The sequence below is a fragment of the Dermacentor andersoni genome, chromosome 4 (assembly GCF_023375885.2).
Source record: "Dermacentor andersoni chromosome 4, qqDerAnde1_hic_scaffold, whole genome shotgun sequence".
Classification (NCBI taxonomy): Eukaryota; Metazoa; Arthropoda; class Arachnida; order Ixodida; family Ixodidae; genus Dermacentor; species Dermacentor andersoni.
Window position 1 is genome coordinate 63759730 of NC_092817.1, and position 18124 is coordinate 63777853.

Sequence of the window (18124 nt, forward strand, 5' to 3'; positions counted from 1 at the left end):
TGCAGCTGCAATTCTTTGTATACTAGTGAGATGAATTACACTGCTCATTGTTCTGTTACGCGTTGTTCTCCAATTACACATGGTGACTGTATTTGGCGTCATGAGTTCTAGGCTAATTCTCACATGGGCCTTTCGATGAAGTGAAATCTGCCTCTTGAACAGTCAGTTTAGTGGAAAGCCACCACTGAACCAATAGCTCAAAGACCAATTCCTGCATGCTTTTCGCCAATCGGGTAGTGTACGGAAACTATGTGTGATACATCAGTTCAGCTACACCAACAATCACACAGCTAAGCCTGCCACATATAGTTAAGTCATTGATATAGGCAGAGGAAGATGTTGCACGTATGTAACAGTTACTCATTCCTTTAAATGTGAATGGCCCAAACCTCCGCGAGCATATCGGTCACAATGATCCGGCAATACAAGTGGGAACACATGTGCTATCACAAGCGAAGACAAGTAGAATAGTGCCACCATCTCAGCTGGTTTGCCGTGATTACCTTGCCTGCAAGTTTACTGTTTAGACTTCATAGACTTCCTACTTTAGGAATTAACAGCTTTCACAACATTTACTGTGCTAATGAAGGCACAGCACAGATACCAGTACTGAAGGAGGTATATACAAGTAGGGCAGAGAAATTAAGGGTAAGTTCAAAAAATTTACGGTTAAAACTATGTCAAACAAACTATTTTCACTTAGAAGATATATTATCGGCAACGAATGCACATTCAGAACTTGCAATAATTGCCCTGTGCGGGAGATTCAGACCTGTGATGCCAAAAACCTGTTTGCCTTTTGAATATTGACATAAAGAAATGTCCCAGTCTGTACTTCTGTGTCGGAGGGTAGAATATCAAAGGAAAGGTGCAAGACGGATTTTGCATGTAGTAGTCCCTTATGAATGTGCTACTCAAGTTGTCCCAAACATAGCTATCTGTGTGCAAAGCATTGAACAAGGTACCATATGTATGTCTAACACATAAAAAAATTTTTCCATTGAACATTCTGAGCTCTAAATGTGAAATGCTTGCTGTTTTCAGCTACAAATAGCGTGTATACATATTTGACCTGTACCACAAGAGCTGATCTGACAAAAAATGTGCACACCTTAGTGTCATGTTGCCTTTCATGGTGTCTCAGCTTACTTAATACAGTTTTGAATTTACAGATTGCTTCACATGTTTATAGCTAAATACTACAGAAAACTACTTGCATTGTGACTGCGAGGTCACAACACGAGAATTTGTGTAGTATCCTTCCTGCCCATCAATGTGTCCTTGCACTATAAATGTAAAATGTCACACCTGCAAACCTGAGCATCCACCCTTACATTACAAAACTTTTTTTGCATGCTAGGCAGTTATGCTTATAAGCACATTGTGACAGCAAATCTACAACACCCTAATTTAATTGTGATGTAAAGGGTTATTTGTGCGTAGCCAAGCTGTTCTAACGTGCCTGCAGGAATACAGCATTGTCCAGTGGCACCATATAGTTCAGGCGTAACAGTGAACTAGTAAACAAAGTGGCTGATAATACTAAGCTGACCCATATGTAGGAGCATTATGTTATCTAACCCAGGCGCAAAGTTGCTTTCACTGTACTGAATAACCAGAGCTTTTATTTACCAAGTTATATAACTGCCCACACACAGCGCTGAGACAAAGTACAATGCTGAGCAATGCGCCAAGGAATGAAAGATTACTTGTGATGTGTGAATTTGAATAGTAGATGTCAATGGAATCTTGTAGATGTCTTGGAATCTTGTGCGCGTTCCTGGCTTATGCGAAAAAATTATCACGCACTTTATTAAACCTTATGCGGTCACTGAACAAACATCACCTGTCAATTGCCGCATCGTGCCTCTTGGAACGCCTTGCCATCGCCGTTGCCGTGGGACAGAGATAGTGCATGTCTTTCGCTTAAAGCCATATACTCGACGTATTTCATAACACTCCGCGCGGTCAGGTGGCCGATTCCACAGCGAGAGGGAATTAGTGAGAGTACAACACTTACCCAACTTTCAACTTCTTCACCTTCACATATCATCATCATCCACTGTACATCTTCTTCATCTGTACATATCGTCAACAGCTGCACAGCTTGGTCCTCGTGGTAGAAGCACGAGCTCGGCTGGAATAAAGCGGTTCCTTACAATATGTTTAACCTTCATAAAAAAGGAATGTCAGTTTCTTTTTAAATGTTTAGGTAAAACCGAGGAAGCTAACTGGTATGACTTTAAACCTACATCTTGATACTAAATACCACGTAAAAGAAAGTAGCACCTGTATAGTGCACGAAAGAGGTCTTTTCTTGAGCTCTTATTTCCTCAGTAAGTACAAGTGCCTTTTTTGTGTATTTCTCCTCATAACTGTTCAGCTGCTCATTGGCTATGTTAATCTGGGCTTCGGTTGTCTCACTTAGATTGTCTGCCCCTAATTGTTCAAACATCAAAACAGGAAAAAAAGCAAGGAGAGGAAAGACAGGGAAGTCAATCAGACGAGCGTCCAGTCTGTTACCCTGCACCGGAGGTATAGGACAAAGGGTATAAAAAGAGGAAAAGAGGGAGAGAGTGAACGCTGCGGGCACATCGTACAGTATAACGTATAGCAGCTAGTATTACAGTAGGTCGTAGTAGTAGAGCACGAATCGCTTTCAGAAACAGCGACGGATGTAACCATGCTCCAAGAGTTTTCGTTCTAGAAAATGCTCTTGGGTGAAGCTTACTGTCTGTTAATGCCTAGATTACGGGACGTCGTAGTCAGTACAAGTGCACTGCCGTTGTTCGATAGCTTTTTTTTTTTCAAACCCACACGTGTCAAACGCTGGCGTATCGGCCATTACAAAACGGTAATAATTATTTATAACAAATGCAAGAGCTAGCCATAAGCGGTATAGCTACGTTGCATCGCCGCGAGAGTGGATGGTTGGCACTTGTTGCATTAGCGATGGGTACAGGCTACATAGGCGGCAATAAGGGATGCTCGTTGGGTTCCATGCAGCAGGGGCGTTAAAACGTAAAGCTATTCTAAATTTTTCTATTGCAATTACGCAATCACCCCTCTGCCATTGGTCAAAAGCTTTTTTGGACCATGCCCACTTCGCCTGTCTGTCATCCGATATGACGTATACACACTTACTATGCATTATTGGACCGAACAAAATAAAAATAGTTGTTTCTCATTCGACGCCTTTTCGCCATTAGCCCTCGGATATTGGTCAGAAGTTTTCGGGCAGCGCCCACTTCAACTGCCTGTCATGCGACGTCACAAAACCGCGGGAACTCACCGCGTCAAAGTGCCGTGTACGCGCTAAAGATGCACTAATATGCCGAACAAAGCTGATTCTTTTTTTTTTTTTCTGAATAGCCGCAGGCTGCCCCGTTTCGAAAGGAATAAAGTATGGCTTTCGGCGTTCCCTCGGGCACTGGCGACTCGCACCTGCCGGAACGCATGGGTTTATTTGCGTATGATAAAGCTTTCTGCGTAGACTTGTAACGTTTTCGAGTTCGGCACGTTTACAACCTCGCTCTGCCAACTCTTCTCTGCTGAGGATCCGTTTTGGCGGCATTCTTAACCTGCCGTTGCACGCCACCGTGATTTTCGACCAGCCACGCCAAGCCAAGAGAAAGCGGACCAATCGTAGGGCACCGGCACCACCCTCTTCATCCAGTTATCTATTTTCAGTGCGCTGGCTCGGCCCCATGGAAATCCTCTCCACTTGAGCATGCTCCTCGCCTCCTGGTAACCAATTACAAACGCAAACCGCTGAATCTGGGCAATGTTATTCGTATTGAAAGCAAATGGACCTCCTATAAACTAAGAGGGCGTTTGATTGGGCTGTCGAGGCAACGCTGCGGGTCACCGCCCGTTGTTACGTCGGATGTTACGCAAATTTGGCGACAGCAGATTGTAATAAAAACACATTGAAATATCCTTGCTATATAGGGCCCCAGGCGAGGTATGCAGCAGAGACAGCACCGCGGCACGTATCAGGCATGTCACAGCATTGACGTGATGAGAAACGGCGGCACCGGCGTTACCGGCATCGGACATCGAGGGTGCACAAAATGAGGGCGATAAAAAGCCGTCGGCTTTTGCCAGCCCCGGCGGTTTAGATACATAGGAAGGATTAAGCAGATTAAACTTGACGTTTAGCGACCCTTCCACTCAAACCACGTTCCGCTTCACGTTCACCGCGGTGTGGTATACAAGCTGTTTCTCACCGGGAACGCCGCTGTTTGTGCGCACAATGCTCATGCCAACAGTGCAAATCATAGCCCCGCCCTGACTCCAGTCACGCCGATTGAGGGCAGCCGTGACTGTGCGTACAATTGGCTCCATCATTTTCTGCATCAAAACGTACGGCGACTCTCTTGTATGGCGCCTGCGCCATTGATACCAGGAAAGCACGACGGTGGTGGTAGTGTCGATGAGCCTCGATCCTGTGTAGTTGATAGTGCATTAAAATCTCGAACACTGGTGAAGCACGGCTTGTCGTGGGAGGGCCTAGAAGAACGTTTACTTCTTTCGGACGTATGTGATCCGGGTTCTTGGTCGCCGACTTGAAAGCGTACCAGTAATTAGTTTCATTATTCGGAGCAAGCGATCCCTGCTTTTACACTGTATATAATAGTCAGTTTCAAACCTGATAATTTTGTTTTATTCAGCGGCGTAGAGTTTGTCACTGTATCTCAGTCTTGACTGGTAGAGCGTCCCGCCTTATCTTTATTTTAGTTATGCCGAGCATCAATAAATGCCAGCTGGACAATGCCTCATATTTCTAGTAGAACGTGCTTAAAGAACTACAGCATTTCACAACAGCGTATGTACTTAATAAAGTCACAAAAATTTCTTTAATAATGGCAGATAACTTATTAATAATAAACGGTTGGCTTTGATAAAAATACCTTCTGTTGATGAGTAGAAAACCCGCCTAATTTTACTACTAAATAAGACGTTCCTTGTTAGGATTAAGGAGGACTGAGAACTTCAGCGCAAGTTTCGCGCAGCTTAGCTGGCAGACGGATTAAGCGACACTTTCTGGCTTTCTTTTTTTATTGACATGAACAAATAAGGCGTTTGCACCAAAACATGGTTACACCTTTCAGCATGGGTTATATAGAATGCATGACACAGCATCTCAAAGGTAAAAGGGACACTGCGAAATTGCAGGTTATAAGGGTCACAAACGCTACAGATACTGCACTGATACACACACCGTCATAAGAGAGAAAAGTACGTCATATACCATCAGAGAGAGAGAGAAGGGAAGAAGGAAAGGGAGGGAGGTTATCCAGACTGAGTCCAATTTGCTACCCTACACGTGGGGAGGGAAATAGGAGTGAAAGAGAGAGATGAAACATGAGTCTATACCACACTTTCACATCCACTATGTTAGGTGTCAATTGTCTATAGTCGGGCACTCAAATCTGTTGCCTTCAGGTAGTGAAGAAGCGCTCGAGCTGCTTTCTGGGCTAATGAACTGTAAGACCAAGCTCCCAAGATCTTTGCTTCTGTAAAGGGCCTGTCATCTAGTATATTCAAGGCACACTGGAGAGTCAGACGTCGATTATCAAAGCGAGAACAGTGGCACAGAAGGTGATTGATGGTATTTTCACACTTGCACTTAGCGCACATTGGTGAGTCCGCCATTCTAATACGATAGCTGTAGGAGTTGATGAATGCTACTCCTACCCACAGCCGACACAGCAGTGTTGCGTCACGTCGTGAAATGTTTGCTGGTAATTTAAGTATCAGTGATGGGTCGATGCTTTATAAACGACACTTAGAGTTCTGTGATGTATGCCAGTATTTTAACGGGATGGTACGAGCGAGACTGCGAAGCTCTCTTGCAGCGTCTACTCTCGATAAAGGCATAAGGAGTGTCGGTGCGCCAGCCTGGGCACGTCGGGCAGCGTCATCGGCTAGGTGATTACTAACGATGCCGCAATGTCGCAAACAATGCCACAAACATCGCAGACGCAATACGTGCAATAGAGGTTGATACGATCTCGACCGGGCAGGTGAGTCTTCACCGCAAGAATCAGGAAACGACAACGAAGTCGGGCATCGTGATGATGAAAAAAAAGTAGAAAAGATTGTATTTACTTCATTGGTACATCATAGTGACTCGAGCGGTTTTGATGAACACGAGGGCCCGGATGGCCTTAAGTGGTCCGTTGTGATCGTGTGGTCGTCGCTGTCTTCTTGGGGAGCCTGTGGAAGTAATGGTGCTTTCGTCAGGTTCTGCTGTCGACGACCTCCTGCCCTTCGGGTCTCTTCTCTTCGTCGTTTCTTTCGTGTCACCTCGCGGAATAAAACGGGTTACGTTGTTTCGGCGAAGAGGGCAATTATGTCGACATAAGGACGCCCGCTTGACCGCTTCTCACACTTGACAGATTGATGTCCAGGCTTATCGTAACAGCCTTTCCTTGGTCGAGGCAAATCAGCTTGTCATGGGAACATACGCCCGCATGCCTCTCACACTCGACAGGTCGATCATAACAAGGTACACGCAATGTCACACGCGAGAAAAGGGCATAGAGTGTCTGCATATAAACTTTGCAAATACATACATCACTATTTTCACCAGGCAGAACTCACAAGCATTTCGCATGCTAGTAGGGGAGGAGGAGGAAAAAGAAAAGTAGAAGGCAGGGAGGTTCACCAGAATAACGTCCGGTTGGCTACCCTACACCGGGGGAATGGGAAAGGGGAAAACAAAGATCACAGGGAGAGAGAGGAGGGAAGGAAAGAAGAAAATTGCGGCGAGTTTGCTGACGCGTGTGGTCTTACAGAAATCGCGTTAATAGTCACAGATGGTCGCACAAACCCGTCGTCCTTAAGAAACATAAAAGCGCCTTCACCGCTTTATGGGCCCACGGGCGATGGGGGCGGTGTTCTAGCAGCACCTGCACAGAAAGCGGCCGATTGTCCAGTTTTCGGAAAGCTTTGGCAAATTCTTGTCTCTCTGGGGCATATCTTGGACAGTGGCACAGCAGGTGGTCGATGTTTTCTTCGGTGCCACAGACCTCGCATGCTGCACTGTCAGTCACTCCAATTAATGTAGTGTATGCCTTCGCATGCTAGTACTTCTCGATAATTTAAGTGACCTTCCAAAAATCTTTTCTAGCAGCCAGCGCAAGTATGCTATCTACATCATGGTCTGAGAAATAACATAAAAAGAAAACTGGTCTCCAACCGCCCTATTCTTTTCATTTCATTCACACCTCTTTGCGACTCCATCTTTCCAAGTGCCTTCTTGATTTACCGTTCTGCGTCACGAGTAAGTCAGCGCTTTGCTTCGATAAATCAGCTGGCAGACGTTATGCGGCCTTGTTCTCCCAACCGATCGATATTTCTCGTCTATCCTCCCCGTTCCTTTTCCTCAGACAGCATTAATCAAGCTCTGCCATTAGAGCTGCTCGGTTGGACGGGGAAACTTTCTTAATAATCTCGGCTACAACTGCAACCGGACTGGAAAAGCCCGGAAACTATGGAAATGCTGATCGCACCATCAGTAGTGTGTCAAATTGAATATTGGACTGATATGTATAGACAGCCAAAATAACTACTCAAACGCGGTCGAGGAAGGAAACTAACATGCAAGTGGGCATGAATGTTCAAGTGCCGCATAAGTTCTACATCTCCCTTCGAAGACGTTTATTTGCCATAAAAAAACGGGTGTTTTTTTTTTTTCTTCATTTCTTAGCCTATTAAAGCATTCAGATGTATAGCGAGTCTGATTTTTCTCAGTTCTGGGTGCTCCAGTTTGCCTATCGGAAAGCGAACACGGCTTTTCGAGACGGTTTCTTCACTTTGGACTTGGCGGGGAAGGGGGAGGTTGGGGCGGAGAGTCAGCACTGATGTCGGCGAAAGGTATAGTGAAAACGCTCTTAACTGCAAGTAAAAGCGCTACTATTTGTTCAGCATATAGAGCCATAAACCTGGACTTGGTGAATTCAATATTAAATATAAATCGGAGATCAAATGGCAAAGGAGGATAGCCGCTATTCTAGTCTGAGACGGGAACGTAATGAGTAGGACAGATAACGATTCGACCATTATAATTACAGAATGGGTGTCAAGGGAAGGGAAGCGCAGTCAAGGACTGGCAGAAAACTAGGTAGGTTGATGAAATTCGGAGATTTCTAAGCGCAAATTGGAATCAGCTAAAGTAAAAAGGGAAATTGGAGATCGCTGGTAGAGGCCTTCTTCCAGCAGGGGACATAAAAATAGGCTGCTACTGCTGCTAGTGTTGCTGCTGATGATGATGACTACAATAATGATGATTAATTATGACCACGTTAACTCAGCTGGAAATGGTGATGTGTATACTTCAGCATTGAATGCAGTAGCAGGGGGACACGAAAGAGACAAAAGAAACGCAAGAAATGCAGGAGAATGAAAGCTACGGAAAGTATAAAAGGAGCAAAGAAAGCCCCTTCTTTTAGTTATGCTCAAGGTCTCTGGCACGGCGTCGAGATCAGCATCGATTTTCGTCATTAAAACCGAAATCACTTGGCCGCGGAGTCACCAAAATCAGAGAGCATGGTTACTGAGCGCAGTCGAAATGAGCTTAGGACGCTGATGGTTCGGTTAAAGGCGTTTTGGGCTCCCATTAAGCGTCCCCGTACAAGGCTTCCTGTGGCTCTGGGGATTACGCGTCCTTCTTTTATTGCGACACCAAATATACGGACACTCCAGGCGCATTTCTGCCGTCGCCGTCACTGCGATCTTCCCTATGAAGATCAAGGGTGATAACATTGTCGCCGCGTGGTATGCTTCATGTGCGAGTGAAAGCGTGCGAGGGTTAGCCCACAATGTTGGCTCGATGTCGCGTGCACAAGGGAGGACGTCGGGGAGAAAGCACGCCGTCTCCCGTCGGGCGCTAGCGCCCGGGGTGGGAGGGTTGCGTTCTATTCCGGTGGCTGCTGTGTATGGCGGAGCCACGTGGACCCTATCTTGAAGGCGCTCTGCTATGAGTACAGAGTCTAGGTGCGCCGAGGACTGATAGCTTCGTGTGCGGTTTCCTCGCCGTTTAGTTCGCGTTGAAGCGAGAGGCAGCATGCATTCGCTCGCGGCTGCTGCCGCGCTTGATCATCCGAGCGTTTAGACAGCTAGTTTCCCCGGTCATCGAGTGAGATGTGTTCATGTTTGCTTGTGTGCGCATGACACCATGCTAGTTGATCGAGCTGGTAAGCGAAGGTTTATGAACTTATACGGTCGATAAATCTACTATCATTACTTCGTAAAGCTGTGAACTAGATTGCTATCGCAATCGATGCTTCGCCTTTGGGGCGAAACTGCGACATTTTCTATACACCGTGCTGAAATAAATAAATAAATAATAATAAAAATAATAATAATAATAATAATAATTATTATTATTATTATTATTATTATTATTATTATTATTATTATATTACTGTTTGTTTGTCGTATATCGCATGTTTTCAACTCCCTTGTTGCCCTTCTGAAATTGTATTCCACTGTGTGCCTTCCAGTATGACTGGTACACTATACCTTTGTACCTTGGGACGTAGCATGTAAATCTAATTCTGACCTGATTGAGCACGTCAAAACATAAATTGATATCTATTTTCAAGCACTGCCATTGCTGTTCTGGCAACCACAGTCCAGCCCTCTCAAATATACCTCAATTCAAACCTCTAAAACCAAGACGCAATAAATCATACCTTTGTTCCAATAAAATCAATCAATCAATCAATCATATTTATTTCCTTTGAAAAGGAAGACTACGGGACTGAAAGTTCGAACAGCTTGACGAGGTGGTTCATGGCCTTATAAATTGCCCAAAGCTTCTTAACCATGTGCAATTATCGCGTGTACTTAAATTTAGGTGCACGCTAAAGAACCCCAGTTGGTGCAATTTATTCCGCAGTCTCTCGCTATGGTGTGTCTCATCATCAGATCCCGGTTTTGTCAAGTAAAACCCCATAATTTGACCTTAATTTATTGTGCAATTTTCAGTGCCGCAAAAGTATATCCGGCAACATTCCTTATCCTCTGCCCGACGTTGCTGCATTAAAGGCTGTCGCATGGTTCGACTAAAAAATAAAATACATGTAATAAGTATTTTGCCTCTATTGCTATATTTAGAGTTTATTTCCTGTGTTTTCTTTAAATGTAGATAATCAGGTAGTTTGATTACCTTCCTTTTACGCCCAACTCCTCGTTGTCAGTTTCCCTTTTTTGTTTCTTTATCGCACATTGTTTTGTCTACCATGCACATTTCTCTTCTCCGTTCAGCTTGTGTCACGTGTTACCTTTTATGTGCACCAGTGTGAAGGCTCGGTAGCTGCTTCTTGACACAATAATGAACATTTTATTTATTTATTTATTTATCTATTTATTTATTTATTTATTTATTTATTTATTTAATAAACTGTCAGGAAGCTTGACTCCCTGGCATTCTTCCTTCTACGCCTAGTATATATAGCTATTAACATCGGCTAACCTGCCAGCGCAGTCATTCCACTATAAATTATTGACGCTTGAGGCACTGCATCTTTTTTTTTTTTTTAGTTTCATGAGGCTGACTCGATGTAGCCATGCACCAATATATTGCCTCCTAGAAATCCACCACTGTTCGTAAGCAGCGCGTATTTACGCATGCGCATCGTCCCAAAAGCAACGAACAACCATAAATATATTACAACGTATCGCTATTGTTTGCATGGTCCACTCGCGTCTTCTAGTCATCTCGTTTGAGCTTTAAAACACGTAAAAACATTTGAAATAGAAGGGAAAAAAAGTCACAGTTTCACTCGAAATGCGAAGCATCGATTGCGATAGCAAATTAGTAGACAGTTATGTAACGTAAGGATAGTATATATTTTTACGGCTGTAGAAAGTTGGAAGCATTCGCTTACGAACTTCATTAACAAGCATGGTGATAGCACGCGCCGGCAAACATGAACACATCACACTCGATGACCTTGGACATTCGCTGTAAAAACGCTGGTGTGAGGAAGCACGGCAGCAGCAGTGAGCTAAGTGACCTTGGGCTGTGTATCGCTTCAATGCCAGCAGTGGCGAGAAAACAGCTCGCACGAAGGTTTGAGCTGTCTGCTGATCGCTTTCAAGATGTGGCCATATGATATCGCGCACGAGGCCGCGCGCCGCCGCGCAAGGTACGCATTGCCGGCGGCACAGAAGCCGCCCCGCTCACCCCCCCCCACGAACTTCTACGCCGCCTCCCGACTTCCTCCGTTTCGCGCCCGAGATTGAGCCGCCACTGTGAGTTCCCCTTGTGCCCGGTCGCGAAATACGCAGTTGCTGCTGGAGCCCCACTCCACCGACCTCCCGCTCCCTCCCTGACATTCCCCCACGGCCTTTTGCGCGACGAAAGATGACGCGTTTGCTCACCGCCTTCCTACCTCGCGCGCGCCTTACTGAGCCGCAATCTTCGGCTCCTCTCGCACCCTTTTACTCGCACATTAAGCAAAGCACGTGCAGCATCGGTTTTATCGCCCTTCGATTTTCTAAAGAACATCATGGCGACGGCGATGTACCTGGAGTATCCATATACTTGCCGCAATAAAAAGAAATGATATCATTAAGGCTGTAGGGCATGTGGTTTCAAATAAAGTTTCAAAATAACATTTCAGAATAAACTTAAAGGGCCACTAAAGGAAATACTACGTTTACGTGTACTGTTTAACTACAATTCCACAAACCTCGCAATGCTTGTTTCGGGCCATGACTTTGTTTATGAGAAAATTGCATCTGAAGGGTCGGAATGCGTTTTCGAAATTCAAATCTCGCGCCACACAACCGGGGAAGTGGTGACGTTCCATATGCCATCACCACCCTTTGCTGTCGCCAGTTAGTAAAACCTCGCCCGGCAGACGGCGCTACCGAGCCAAGATAGAGCGGCGCCGCTGCAGCTGCTTTTTTGGGTAAGTGGGACCATTCGGGCTTCCCGCGACATCACATGGAAGTTGAATTCTCCGCTACTTGCAGTTTGTGCGAGTTTCGCGAGCCAGCGAAACCAGCGCAGCACTGCGTGATAACGAAACTAGTGAAACGCGAAAGCGTGGGCGGCGCGGAGTAGAGCGCAAATGAGACAATTCGACCGCCCGCGTCGTCGTGAAGAGTAATTTCAATGAGTTATTTTTTTCTAGAAAATGCAATAGGACTGGACAAGAAACATTTTATTTCGTCTTATAATACAATACACAGGTGTTTTTTGCAACGAATGGTTGGGTACTAGTGACAACATTAAACTGAGGCATGCTTTCGTGACAGGGCAAGTGCGTGAATGTCCCGGGGGAGTCTCTAACCATGTCCTGAATTTACCTCAATTTAGCTATTATTAAGCCTCTGTTCGCAATAATATTGACGCCTTAGAGATTCTCGCGCACTAATCCATCACTTTAGCTTGACTTCGCATTTGCCTTTAGTGTCCATTCATCATCATCATCATCATCATCATAAGTCATCATGTCCACTGCAGGACGAAGGCCTCTCCATAGGATCTACAATTACCTCTGCCCTGCGCCAACCAATTTCCTAATTTCATCATACCACCTACTCTACTGCCTTCCTCTAAGCGCTTTCCTTCTCTTGGTACCCATTCTGTAGCCCTAATGGTCCAGCGGTTATCTAACCTGCGCATTATATGACTTGCCCAGCGCTATTTTTTTTCTTTTAATGTCAATTAGAATATCGGCTATACCCATTTGCTCTCTGACCCAAACCGCTCTCTTTCTGTCTCACAAGGTTATGCCTGGCGTTCTTCGTTCCATCGCTTATTGCGCGGTCCTTAACTTGTTCTCAAGCTTCTTTGTCAGTCTACAAGTCTCTGCTCGATATGGCAGCACCGGTAAAATGCACCGATTATACACCTTCATTTTCAATGATAACGGTAAGCTTCCAGTCAGGATCTGATAATGTCTGCCGTATGCGATCCCATTTATTTTTATGTTTTTATTAATTTCTTTCTCATGATCAGGGTTTCCTGTGAATAATTGACCTAGGTAAACGTACTCCTTCACAGACTCTAGAGGATGACTGGCAATCCGGAACTCTTGTTTCTTTGCACGGTTATTCATCATTATCTTTATCTTCTGCGTATTAATCTTCAACCCCAATTTTACACTCTCTCTGTTAAGGTCCTTAATCATTTGTTGTAACTCGTCTGCAGTCTTGCTGAATAGAACAATGTCATCGGCAAACAGAACGTTGCTGAGGTATTCGCCGTCGATCCTTACTCCTAAGCCTTCCTAGTTTAATGGGTTGAACATTTCTTCCAAGGACGCAGTGAATAACATTGGAGGGATTGTGCCTCCTTGTCTGACCCCTTTTTGTAGAGGTATCTTCTTACTTTTCTTGTGGAGAATTAAGGTAGCGGTGGAATCTCTGTAGATATTTTCCATGATACTCACGTAAGCGGTCTGTACTCCTTGATTACTCAATGCCTCTACGACGGCTGGTATCTCTACTGAATCAAATGCCTTTTCGTAATCTACGAAAGCCATATATAGAGGCTGATTGTACTCTGCGGATTTCTCGATTACCTGATTGATGACATGGATGTGACCCATTGTAGAGTATCCCTTCCTGGAACCTGCCTGTTCTCTTGTTTGACTAAAGTCGAGTGTTGCGCTTATTCTATTGGAGATTATCTTGGTGAATAGTTTACATAATACGTGGAGAAAGCTAGTAGTTCTATAATTTTTTAATTCTTTAACGTCTCTCTTCTTCTGGATTAGTATAATATCTGCATTCCTCCAGTTTTCTGAGACCCTTGCAGTCAAAAGACACTTCGTATAGAGAGTCGGTAGTTTTCTTGGCATTATGTATCCTCCGTCTTTGATTAAATCGACTGTTCTTCCATTTTCTCATGCCGCTCTTCCCAGTTTCATGTCTGGCAAGGCTCTTCTGACCTCATCGCTAGGGATAGGAGGAGTTTCTGTACCTTGTTCATTACTATTTCGAATGGAGTTATCCTGAGTCCTTTGGTTACTGTACAGGTCAGTATAGAATTATTCCGCTGCTTTTACTATACCTTCGAGATTGCTGATGATATTACCCTACTTAAGTTTCAGTGCATACATATTGGCTTGTCCTATGCCAAGTTTTTTTCTCGCTGATATAAGGCTGCGTACATTTCTTACGGCTTCTTCAGTCTTTCTCGCGTTAAAAATTCGAATATCACTTATTTTCGCCTTGTTAATCAGTTTTGACAGCTCCGCGAATTCTATCTTATCTCTTGACTTTCATTTTTTGTCGTTTCTTTATTGGGTCCTTTGTTACTTGAGAGAGCTTGCCTACTGATTGCCTTGGTACCTTCCCTCCCATTTCAATTGCGGCCTCTCAAGCCAGCCTAGTTACGGTTTCATTTATTACATCTATGACCTCTTCATCTCTCTGTTCTAATGTTGCATATTTGTTTGAAAGCACCAGCCTGAATTTGTCTGCTTTTATCCTTACTGTCTCTAGGCTGACCTGTTTCTTGACCAATATCACTCTTTCTCTCTTCAAATTGAGGTGAATCCTAGGTGTCACTAACCTATGATCACTGCACTTTACCCTACCTATCACTTCTACATCCTGCACTATGCTGGGATCGACAGAAAGTATGAAATAAATTTCAATTTTGTTTCACTATTGCGGCTTTTCCAGGTCCACTTTCTGTTGCTACACTTCCTTGAAAGAAGTTTATATATCCTTAGCTTATTCCTTTCTGCGAATTCCACCAGCATCTCTCCTCTAGCGTTCCTAGAATCGACGCCGTAGTTGCCTATTGCTTGTTCATCAACCTGCCTTTTCCCCCACTTTTGCGTTCAAGTCGCCCATTACTACAGTATAATGAGTTTGCACTTTTCTCATCACTAATTCAACATCTTTTGTAAAACTGATCTACTTCCTCATCTTCGTGACTGGATGTAGGAGCATGCAATTGTACTACCTTCAATCTATAATTCTTAATAAGTTTGATTACGACTACTGCTACCCTCTCATTAATGCTGTAGAATTCGTCAATGTTGCCCACTATGTCCTTATGAATTAGGAATCCCACCCCGTATTGCTTTTTATCTGGGAGACCTCAATAGCAGAGGTCTAACGTCGGTGATATCCCAAACAATGTCTGATAGTTCCTCAAAGAGTCCTGCTAAGCTAGCCTCCCTCGACAGAGTTCGGCTGTTAAAGGTTGACGGGGTCAGGTGACGGGATCAGGACCCTGAGATTCTTAGCACCCTATGCTGCGTTACAGGTCTGACCGCCGCCTTGGTCAAGTGCTCTGCAGCTGTTGGGAACTGAGGGCTATGGGTTAATCGTAGGAATCATCAGGCAGGTAGCGGCCGAATACTGCACCAGCGAGGCCAATTCCTATTTCGGTGAGGGAGTGTCTTTGCTCAAGCTCAGTGAGCCTTCTTAATTTGGCTGTACCTGGGTTAGTATAGCCCCACTCGCTCTCGGCAGCTTTTGCCGGTGTCAGGCGTCACTCTAAGATGTAGTGCACTGGTGGAGGTCGAAGTCAGGCACATCATCGTTAGATGTTAAAAAAAATAAAAGAGAGAGAGAGAGAGAGAAAGGATTCGAATTTTCGACTATCGCAACCGAGCATTCGAGATAGCTCGGTCAGATAAACCCGCAGGCGGCTAGTCTACCTTATCGCCGAAAAGTACAAGCCCAGAGAGCCTTACATGCCTAAGAGGTCCGTCGATTTATCCGCCCTCTGCGGGTTTTGCCGATCGTCATAGGTTGCACGATATAGTGCGAATTCACAGTGATCCCAACATCGTATTTCCCGACTCTCACGCACGCATGCGGCCTTGAACGCGCCTAGGTACACAATATATTTTCGGTGAACTGGAACAGCGCTTAAAGCTTGTGTGTAAAAGTAAGCAAAGGAACAAGCTTTCGGCTCTTACCGTGAAGCCCCGAGCCGCGTATCATCTGCTCGTTGTCTTGTCTGCCTGCCTCCTGCCGTCCGAAACTTGCGCTACTGGGTAAAAATTAAGAGTGGCTAGACGAGCCACGCAGAACAATACGGCTATGAGCCTCCCGTACAACAGACGATATTGACAGTTTCTAGGCGTTATTGACAGATCCTAGTCCTCCAGTTCCAAGTGACTAGAGCTAATGAGAAGGGAGAAATGGGGGGATAGTGGCCCCGTAGTTTTCCGGGAACGCTGCGGGCCACACGCTAGGAGGTCAGGAATGATGTGCCTCATTCAACCCACAATAGCGCCAGTCAGTCAGACATAGTTTGTACATTTCGCGCGTGTAAGGAATAGATGGCCCTGGTACCGCTACGCTCGCAATAAAATACGATTTCCGGGAATACAAACTAAAGTGCGCTAGAAGGAATAACTGCAAATGTGGACGAAAGGAATGGACGCAAATACGATCGTTCTGACTAGATGAAAATCTGTGTGTTAACTTTACAAGTGGTGGTGTTGCTACTTGCTTTTTCCTTATTCTTTGTGTGAATACTGTAAATACCTTCTCGTCGCTTTTCTCTGTACCTTTTGTGCAGAAATATTCCATTTTATTTAAAGGCATATAGGTCTTAAAGCTGCATTATGGGCTGCTGATTTCAGTAGTGCAGTTCCTACTTCCTTGAAAAGCTTGTTAACGCAGCAACGCTAAAATATTACATGGAGGTCCAGTTATATGTCGCTCGCTTTACTATGAGAAAGCCCAAAGCAGGGCGCAGAAGCCCTCTATACCTCCGTCGTGACGCTCGGTCGTATGCTGATAGGGCTCTTGCATTGCCCAGGGGGCGCTGCAAAAATGGTGCTAAAAAGCGCCCTCTGTCCTGGACTGGGTAGTACCAAGATCGGTCGTCTGCTTCGCAAAGCACATTTACAATATGGGCCCGCCACTTTCGGATTTGTTGTACCACGGCTTGCAGCGAATATTGGGCGCCGAAGATTTTTTTTCAGGGGTGACACGCTGCGTAAAGGCAAGAAATTATGCAACGCCGAATACGTGAACGCCGTTCAAGAAATAAGCGTCGAAGTTTTAGCGCGGTGTCAATCGCAATGAAGCGAGTCGGGTACGAAGTTCAACTTCAGGTAAAGCTTGCACGCTGCTAGATTCAGGCGCACAAACGCGAGGAAATGCTTGCTATAAATGAATTCACAGCAGCGATAAGCAGACATCATGTATACGGAACTACTCGAGCGCACGATGGAACGCGCCGCGACGGCAACGGTCTTTTAGCATGGCGCGATGTATGAACTGCTCGAGCGCACGACCGTACGCGCCGCGATGGCAGCGGTATTTCGACATGCCGCGAAACGGCGGGCCTCCTACAATCTTTGTTGACTGCATGCCTCTAGACTAGTAGTTATGCCTGCACTGTAGTTGCGGTCATCTGTCCCTTTAGCAACTGATAAATAACTGATGCAATGCATATGAGCTCGCAGTACCATACGTGCGAATAGCGCTGCAGCGCGAGCTCGTGCGCTGCTCGCTTGATGTAGCTTTTAATGACAGCGCTCGAACATCGATGTGCTTCAATCAATACTACCTTGCTGCGCTGCCTCAACGTGCTGGCTTGAGGTCAACGATGCGCACATTTAACTCTCTAACCTGTGCTGCTCGTAGTGGGGTAGTGAATTATCACCGAATCAGCGCGACCATTGGTGGTCATTTGCACACACCTGGTTACTTCACCACTTCGCACCAGTCAAATTGGTAATTGTCGCTGTGGCCAGGTCTCGAATCGTGAATCACCAGCCATGCCTGCTGCTATGGCGGTCTGCCGTCGAGGTGCAAAAAGACCGAATTGTAGAACGCAGATAATCAAGCAAGCTTCAAGACAGGCGAAGCAGTCAGCATGGCGCGAAGTTTCGCTCACCCAGCGCAACGAACTGCAGCTATCCAGCGCGTCAGACGCTCCGCTTCGTGAGGCCTTGAAGGAAAACGGTAGAATCTGATGTTGGGATTGAGGCCTTCTTGTTCATGGCAGCCCCCGACACAACAGTAACGACGGTGACGCTTTTTCCAGGCTGAGCTAGGTCTCTTCGGAACGGCGTCGCCGATTCCTTCTGCTTCCAGCATAACGTCTCACAAAGAGTCCGTTTTCGCTAGCTCGCAGCGTGGTCTGTGAGAAGTGATGAGCCTTTTCGTACTC